We start from the raw sequence: 8,983 nt of genomic DNA, 5'->3' as shown, positions 1-8,983 counted from the left end.
AAAAATCGAGCTCAAACTCGTTCATTTAGTAAACAAGCCGAGCTCAAGTTATTCATATACACATTGGTTCGATTGCAGCCATACTCACAGGTTTAGACAACGCCCTCTAGTCTAGATCATGGACTAGAGGGAAACCTAGTCTTACACTTTGACACATTACATAGACTACGTGGAATTTCGAAAAATGAAGAACTACAATACACACAAGTTGCCAGTCGTTCTTGATCTCTCAACTACCTAACAAATGTGAGTCAGCATCCTCTATTCATAAAAATTTTCTGTTACGTCGTTGATTGATTTAAAGCACCACATGAATAATACCACATAACAATTATCCTTTATAAACTTCATAAGTCGAGATGCTATACCTCCTGCTAGAATATTGTGCATCCTTCTCTGCTGTATTCTTGTATACGAGCTAGCAATGTCTGGTCCTTGTTGCAACCAACCAGTGGGCAGTGGTGATGAGCACATTGTGATGATCCCAGTGGCTTCAAATTTGGATGATGAATGGCTAGAATCCATAATGAATGAAGGAGAGTCCTCATCCTCATCCTCATCCTCAAACAACACACCAATGCCAAATTAAGAAGATACCCAAGGTCCTCAAGATGCTTCCGCAGATGGAATCCAACAAGGAATGCTACGAACCAGAGATGATTTCTATCGGCCCCTATCACCATAACCAAGCCAAGCTCCAATCATTTGAGAAAGTAAAAATTCAATTCACAAAAGAGTATGTCAAAAGTTATAAGCCAGAAACACCGGCAACGGCACTATATAAGCAGGTTGCAGATGTGGCTGGTGAGGCAAGAAACTGCTATGCTGAGGACTTGACAGAAAGCTTCGATGACAGAGCCTTCACTCGGATGCTGTTCCTCGATGGTTGCTTCATCATTCACTACATCAACATCTGCATGAAAGACAAAGAAGAGCAAGACAAAATGAAGATGAAGATGAAGCGTCACGACAAAGCTTTCATGCGACGTGACTTGTTCTTGCTCGAAAACCAACTTCCTTTCATAGTCCTCAATGCTCTGATGAGCATGAACTTGGACTTTGAAGGGAATAAAGGATTGAAGTTGATTGAAAATTTCATTAAGACCACAATGGCAAGGCCTCCTGCAGATTCACTTCTAGAGAGAAGGTGGAAAATTCCATTACAAAGCATGTTACAGACAGGAAAAGAAAGAAGCTACCAGAACTGCAATCACAAGAACCTGCTGATCATCTTCTAGAACTCCTGCACAGGCAACTTATTAACCCCAAGGCTTTTGGAGTTGTTTCTGAAAACAAAGGAGGAGGAGGCAGCAGTTGTTGTTACTCGTATCCACTCATGGAGAGACTTATTGACTTTGTTTCTAGAAAAAAAGAAGGCAGCAGTTGGTACTCGTATCGTTCAGTACAGGAGCTTAAAGAAGCAGGGATCCAATTCAGGCCCAACAAAGAAAGCAATTTTTTTACAGATGCAAGGTATGAACCTCAATTCATTAGAGCAATCTTAAGACTTCCTCCAATGACCATTGATGACTCAACCAAAGATTTACTATTAAACCTGGTAGCCTATGAGATGTGTCCTGCCAGTCCCAATGACTTCGGAGTCACCTCATATCTATGGTTTATGGATACACTCATTGATCAGGCTGAGGATGTGAAGGAGTTGAGAAAGAAAGGCATAATTTTCAACTTCCTTGGAAGTGATCAGCATGTGGCTGAGCTCTTCCATGAGATTGTCAAAAACTTAGTCCCAAACCCTAATGCTTATGAAGACGTTAAAGAACGTATTGAAAGGCACTATAAGAACAAGGTGAGACTCTGGGTGACTGAATGGTTGTATGCCCATTTTATTAGACCCTGGACTTTACTTGCTTTCCTTGTGCACTTTTAGCAATTGCTCTGAGCTTTGTTCAGGCTTACTATGCTGTTAACCCTAAAAAATAGCAGAAAATGAGTGACTATTCCAACTGGGCAAGATCATTTCATTAGGGATTGTGAATAAAAAGGATGCAGCAGATCTGTTCGGTTGCATCTGTGGCTTGAAATTTGCATTTTTAAACCCAGATAGTGTCACTTGAGGAGTATATCCACTACTGCTACTGGAGACTTGCTTCTATTTTTTTGTTTTGTCAATGTTTTTCTGGTTGTTTGTTCTTAATTTGTTTATTTATGTTTGGTTGTGTTGTGATTTTTCTTTTTGGTGAGCCTGAAAAAAAATAAAAGTTGAGGGGGAAAAAAAGGAAGAAAGATAGAATGTAAGAGAAATGCAATGTTTGCTTCTGTTTGGCTGTGGCTCTTGTCTCAATTGGAGAGACAGATGTTTGCGATGTTGCATTCATTATTAGCACAAATATTGTGTGCATACTTATGTCATGGTTTGACAATATTCTCAATGAATGGAAGCATTTGGCTTGTTGTGTGCTCAACTTGCCACATAAAAGACTCAGAATCCTACCCGTTTCAATTCTTTAGGTGTAGCACAAATTGCTTTATCAATTATACATGTTACTATAAGGGAAAAAAAAAGGCATAGATAAGAATAGAGCTTTGAGCTTGAGCATAGCTCAAGTAGTTGTACCTCTAGCGATTTGGGATTGAAGCTTATGAAAAAACATTGAACATCAATTGCATTATAAGCTAACTTAACTTACTAACCTGTTAATATCTACCCAAAAAATAATAATAATAAAAATAAAGGGAATGAAACTTTGGTTTTAGATTTATTCATGTTTGTCCTGTACATACAACCAATAAAATGGTGTAACAACCTATCTTTTACTTTGCCCCTAAATGTTGGGAGATTGTGACAATTCACCTTCATACCTCCATGGTTGTAACATAATGTTAGACATAGTAGGCCTCAATGTTGGGAGATTGTGACAGAATTCACCTTTATACCTCATGGGGTTGGCCTAGCGGTGAAGACCCGAGGATAAGATCCAAAGGTGTTGAGTTCGAGTCATCCGAAGGGGCAACTGGAGGTTTGCTCAGTCATTCTACATTATATGCATTTCCAGAGAAATATTCCCAATCCCACTTTATTATGTTCCTGGAGGTGTTACATTCTATATTTGATTAAAAACGTTGATTAATAGGTAAGTGTGTCCCAGCCAATTCATAATGTGATCATTACGAAGTAGATGATTCATAACACATTCACTGTATCATAAGTCCGACTATCTTGATTGTACTCCTCTTTTTAGGATAGGTAGTCTTATACAGTTGAACCAGGTTGTATATTTACTGCACACAAAAAATTAATACAAGCCAAGGAGATAGACTATATGAGAAATCACATAACAATGAATTAATAATGATCAATACACTTTTTATGGGTAACAGAGAGGTTTACTTCAAGGCCTACCCAGAAAACTTTGATTTCAAAAAAACTGAACAAAAGCAACTCGTACCATTAATTGGACATGTATAGGAAAAGTAAATGTTAAGAGGCAAAAGCATCATGACCTTTAGCATACAACAAAATAGAATTCCAAGTGATCTTATTCCCTATCCTGTACTAAGTTGTTGATCATTCTTAGCAATGGAGGAGTGCCCTTAACCATTATCTCTACCCTAGAAGTATTAGAGGCATGAGAAAAAAGGGACAGCCCAAAAAATATAAGCTCATGAAGGAATAGCTGAGACGACAAGAATCCATGCCAATAACGAGGTTCTAGGTCAAAGAAAGCGTCAAAAAACCTTCTCGTGCCTTGTAAATCAAGCTTAAGCAGGATATCCATACCAAAACAAAAGAATTCTCTTTGGCATCTCCGTTCTATGGGCCACAGATTTCTCCAAACTTCTCTTTGGCATCTCCGTTCTATGGGCCACAGATTTCTCCAAACTTCTGCTGACAAATTGTTTCCTGAAAGGCTTGTTTCGGAACCAAGGTACTGTAGACACCTCATTTTTGACCAACCTTAAGACTCAATCGATTGAGCACTCGGTGATAATGCATGTCGTGCTCATTTCGAGGTTTCGGAGTTTTGGCTGAGAGCCTTGCCTTCGGGCCTCTGAACTCTTTGTGTTTCGGCTCAATTTGCGGATCAAGTCTTGTTTTCCTTGCCTGAGGGAGGGAGAGGTCTTGTAGACCATCTCTTAGTGGTCATAGACCACTTTTCCCGTTTGGAGACTAGTTTCCGGTTTTCGGACCTTCGACCGTGTGCCTTGTCTCGAGATTGCTTAACGTTCTCCGTTTGGCGTAGTTTTTGAACCACACCTTGTTGCCTCCGCCTAGAGGAACACTGCGGTCTGGGATACCACTTTTGTGGTGGCATACCACTTTTGATGCCTGTAGACTAGTTTTCGAGGCTTTCGGCCACGTGCTTTGCCTCCCGATCTCTCGCTTTGCATCCGTTTTGGTTTGTTTTTGGTACAAACCTTGTTTTCCTTATTTGGAAGGTGGTACAAGGGTGGGAGACCACTTTTTCTCCTTGGAGACCACTTTTCCTTCTGCCAGCCAGTTTTCTGGTTGAATAACTGGCTTGCTTGGTCTTTGGGCCACATTTTCTAGTCGGCCACCACACAACTAGCTTTCTTTTATGCCCTGGACTCTTTCCCACCATGGCCGACCAGTTTGTGTCTTGGAAGACCACTTGAAGTGGTCGGCCGATCGGCTGCTTTTTGGCACCTTTTTAGAGATATTTTCCTCCAGCTGGCACAGTTGGAGGGCATTTGGGCTATCCTCTATACACGTGCATGAAGGGATTTGTTTGAGGCTTAGCTTCTTCAAGAAGATTTGCCTTTTAGTTTCTATAAGAGGGAGGCTCCTTTTCCCTCCTTTAGGTTCAGAAATTTGAGGGTTAAGAGTTAGATATAGTCTTGTATCTATACTTCATTCTTTGCTTCATTTTTGTACCTTAAAGTGTTGTTTTGTCTTAGTTTAACACACAAACACCTTCCTTTGGTTGCTGAGGTGCTAAGGGGTTATTTTGGTGTTCTTGGACTGGTTTAAGCTCAAAGAACTTACTGGAGTTGCAGTTGTAAAGGAGGTCTTCAAGGGTGAGCATTTGACCTTTAAATCCCCCTTTCTTGTTTAAGCTTTTAGCCCTTCTTGCATACATTTTTAAGCTTAACTCTTAACTAGAAAAAGTTCTTTTTTTGCATTCTTAAAATAGTTGTTTAAGGTCAATTTTGATTTGGGGTGATTTACCCCTTCTTAGGCCTTGTTAGGCCTTATTTTGAGCCATCCCTTTAGGCTCTTGTTGAAGCCTTTGCATGACCTTTCTACCACTGAAATCCAGAGGATTTTTAGTGGTGGAAAGGTGGTTTTGGTGTCTTAAATAGGAGAGGGTCATCCTCTCTCCTTGTATTGTGTTTACTTGCTTCATATGCCTCATATTTGAGCACCTTTGTTAAGCTTATGTTGGCCATATCTTAGCTTGTATTTGTGGTTATTTTACTGAGGCATACCACTGTTTTTGCTTGGTTTGGTTACTCCATGCATGGTTAATACACTCGTAGTGTAAATCACACAAACTAGCTTTATGTGATTCATGAAATAGCATGTCATTCTAGCTTGTTTTCTTTCCATTTCAGCATGTTTTTGATGATGTTTTTCCATGTCATAACATTGTTTTTGTTTGGTTTGGTTAGCCTTTGCATGCTCCTTGCACTTGTAGTGCAATTCCATAAAATAGCCTAACATGCATCATGTTGTAACATGTCATTTTAGCATGCTTTTGGCTTAGCTCTAAGAAGACTTTGTTCATGTTTTAGCATGTTTAAGGTCTGATTTGTGTTGTTTTGGTCATGCATGACTTTCTTTGTATAGCCTTGGTTTAATCTAGCTTGTTAGCTTTGTGTATTGAGTCCACTAGCATGCATTACTTGGACTATTTTAATGATTTGGCATCATTTATTATGTGATTTCAGTCTATGTTTCATGGCCATGCATCCACATTTTTCACTCATTCAATATGTTGGAGGGATTGCCTCTTTATGCCTTAACATGAATCATTGTGTATGCCTTCATGCCATAGCTTGCGAACCATCATTTCAATGTGTTTTTGGAGTTATTTTGCTATGATATAACTCTGATTTTTATTGGTTAAGTTATCCCATGCTTGGTCTTAATAGGTGTAGTGTAATCCACCTTATTCGCCTTGTATGCATCATGCCTCATGCTCACCATGCTAGCTTGTTTTGGCTTCCTTCTATACATGTTTTAGTATAATTTTAACATGTTCTAGGACTATTTTGGGTTGCCTTGGTCACATGCTTCATGTTTTGTATACTTGTAGTACAAATGCTCTTGCTTGCCTCAAGCTTTGAGCACCATTACATGCTTCATTTGGGTTGTGTACATGATTTGGCATCACTTAACAGGACATTTCAGAGTATTTAGCATTGCCATGTTCCTACCTCAATCATGCTTTAAGTGTCTTTGAGTGTTGTGCATTGTTGCCTAATCTAGGGCATAGCTTGTGTGCTTGCATGCCTAGGTCTTTGAGCCCTCATCTCAGCATGTTTAGGTCTTTGTTTTGACCTACTTGAGCTCTATCCATGCTTAGTTCATGCATTTTTTCCATGAATTGCATGCCTCCTTTGTAGTCCTCTTTACTAGCTCCATGCTTTAAAGACCCTAGCATGCCATGCTTGTGTTGATTAAATGATTTGGCATCATTTCTTACATCATTCCAGTGCACTTAGTGTTGTTACACTTTCACGCTTTTCACTCTTTAAGTGTTCTTGAGAGTTGCACCTTAGTGCCTTAGTTGGTGAGCCAATTGGCATGCATGCTTATATATGCTTTTGGTGCCTTTGCTTTTGTGGTATGGCCACTGTTTTGGTGTAGACACCCCATTTTTGACCGACCTTGAGACTCAGACGTCACCAGTTGAGCACTTGGTGATATTGCATAATGTGCTCGTTCAGAAGTTTCAGAGTCTTGGCTGCGAGCCCCGCCTCCGGATTTCCGAACCCTCTTCTGTGCCTTGTCTCGGTTTGCGAACCAGACTCGGTTTTCTCTGTTTCTTTTCCCGAGGGGAGGGAGAGGTCCCGTAGACCATCTCTCAGTGGCCGTGGGCTACATTTTGTGGCCGCACGCCATTTTACCCATTTCGGAGTCTGGTTTCCGGTTTTTCGGGACCGTTGGCCGTGTGCCTCGGTTCGGGACCGCTTAACCATCTCCATTTGCTCTGATTTTTGGCATACATCTTATTTTCTCCCTTTTGAGGGACACTGGGGTCTGAGAAACCCACTTCGTGGCCGAACGCCACTTTCGGTGTTTAACGGGCAGTTTTCGGGACCCCGAACTGCGTGTTTTGGCCCCCGAACATTCGTTTTGCATCAGTTTTTGTTCATTTTTGGCAGGTACCTCTGTTTCATCACTAGGAAGGTCATGGAAGGGTGGGAGGCCAGTAATTGTTTCAACAACCAATTTTTTACTCCTCCGGCGCCCTCCGACGCCCGTTTTTCGCACTTCCGGGCCAATGTTGAACACCTTGGAGCCATTTTCTTCAAACCCAAACCACATATTTGTGATGTACACACTTGGGAGGATCCTAAAAAGTGGTGGCCAGCCATTAATTCAATTTGACCCTTTTGAACCCCTCCTTCCGGGCTAATGTTGAACACCTTGGGGCCATTTTCTTGAACTTTGAACCACATATTTGTGTTGTACACACATGGGAGGATCCTAATATCATATGGCCAGCCATTAATTCCTTTTGACCCTTTTGAACCCCTTCTCAAAATGGCTTGTTCTCTCTCCTGTTTTAGAATTTCCAAATTCGAACCACAGGGTTGTGAAGAGGAGACTTGGGAGGCCACCAATATGTGGTGGCCGGCCACTAATTATACTTGACCCTTTTGACCCCTAGCTGGCCGGCTAGGGGGGGTGGCTGGCCGGCCACCTGCAGCAAAAGTAAGGGGCCGGCCTGCTTCCTCTCAACTTGCACTTTACAGCTGTGCAGCTGTTTCCCCCAGAAAATATCCCAATCCGAGGGATATTTTGTGGGGGAAAGCTTACCTCCTTTTTGCCCCACCTTTACACCCTCTTTTTGTCCATATAACCAGCTGGTGGCATCACATTTGGGGGTTGAAAAAATTGTTCTTCAAACCTCAAGATCCATATCTCCCTCCATCCTTCTCATTTTCCTAAAAAACCTTAAGTCCTACACCTTGTTTTCTTCATCACCTCCAAGCTCTACCATCACCACTTCATTTCCAGCAACAAGGAGGGCTTCTCAAAGGCTAAAGGAGCTGCAAATTGGTCCAAGAAGCAAGAAAAGACTTGTCTCCAAAGGTGAGTTGCCATTTTCTCTTTTTTGAGCTTTTCTTTGCAATATTTCTTAGCCTCTCCTTCTTATACATTTGAGCTCCGACCAAAACTGAAAGTACCCTTTTTTTGAGCTCATTTTCATGTCTCATTAAGGGCTCAACCCTGTTTGAGCCCTCCATATGCCACTTGCTTCAATACCCTTCGTAAATACCGTTTTCTTGCATGATTTTTTTAGCTCGTGTGTAATCTGTTTTGGAGCATGACATAAACTGTAAATAGGCTTATTTTGAGCCCCTCTTCAACATTAAAGAAGGCATCAACAATTTTTGGGACCTCCATGTTATACTTGCCTTTATACTCCCCTTTTGGTCCCATTTTTGCATGCAATGGAAGCCTACCATGCTTTTGTTTTTGGCCATTTTACAGTTCTGAAAAAGTGCTTATTTTTGTCCATTCTTCATATTTCATTTAGGTCCTTTCATGGTTTGGGACCTCCATATGCCACTTCATGTTATATCTCTCTTTTATTCCCCATTCTTGCATGTTTAGTTAGCCTATCATGCTTTTGTTTTTGGCCATTTTACAGTTCTGGAAATAGTCCTATTTTGACCCATTCTACATGTTTTATTAAGGGTCTTTGACTGTTTGGTGAATATTTTGCATACCTCATGTTATAGCCACTTTTGAACCTCTTTTTGCATCACATTTCTATCATGTTTGTATACTGATTTTGGGGCCGCCATATACTGTAAATATTCATGT

The 8,983-nt window shown here is 40.9% G+C and overlaps 1 long non-coding RNA gene across 1 annotated transcript; it reads right to left on the bottom strand.

Moving 5' to 3' along the window:
• On the bottom strand, positions 1–3,795 carry LOC145800972 (uncharacterized). The gene is made up of 2 exons (XR_014341665.1): positions 3,463–3,795; positions 1–1,930 (listed from the first exon to the last, which is right to left on the bottom strand). It is a non-coding gene; the product is annotated as an uncharacterized LOC145800972 (long non-coding RNA).
• Between the last annotated feature and the right edge of the window lie 5,188 nt (positions 3,796–8,983).

This window comes from Camellia sinensis, chromosome 10, assembly GCF_055761805.1.
Source record: "Camellia sinensis isolate YWXY chromosome 10, ASM5576180v1, whole genome shotgun sequence".
Taxonomy (NCBI): Eukaryota; Viridiplantae; Streptophyta; class Magnoliopsida; order Ericales; family Theaceae; genus Camellia; species Camellia sinensis.
The sequence above is the reverse complement of the archived record's forward strand: the minus strand, read 5'-3'. Positions and strand labels throughout refer to the sequence as shown.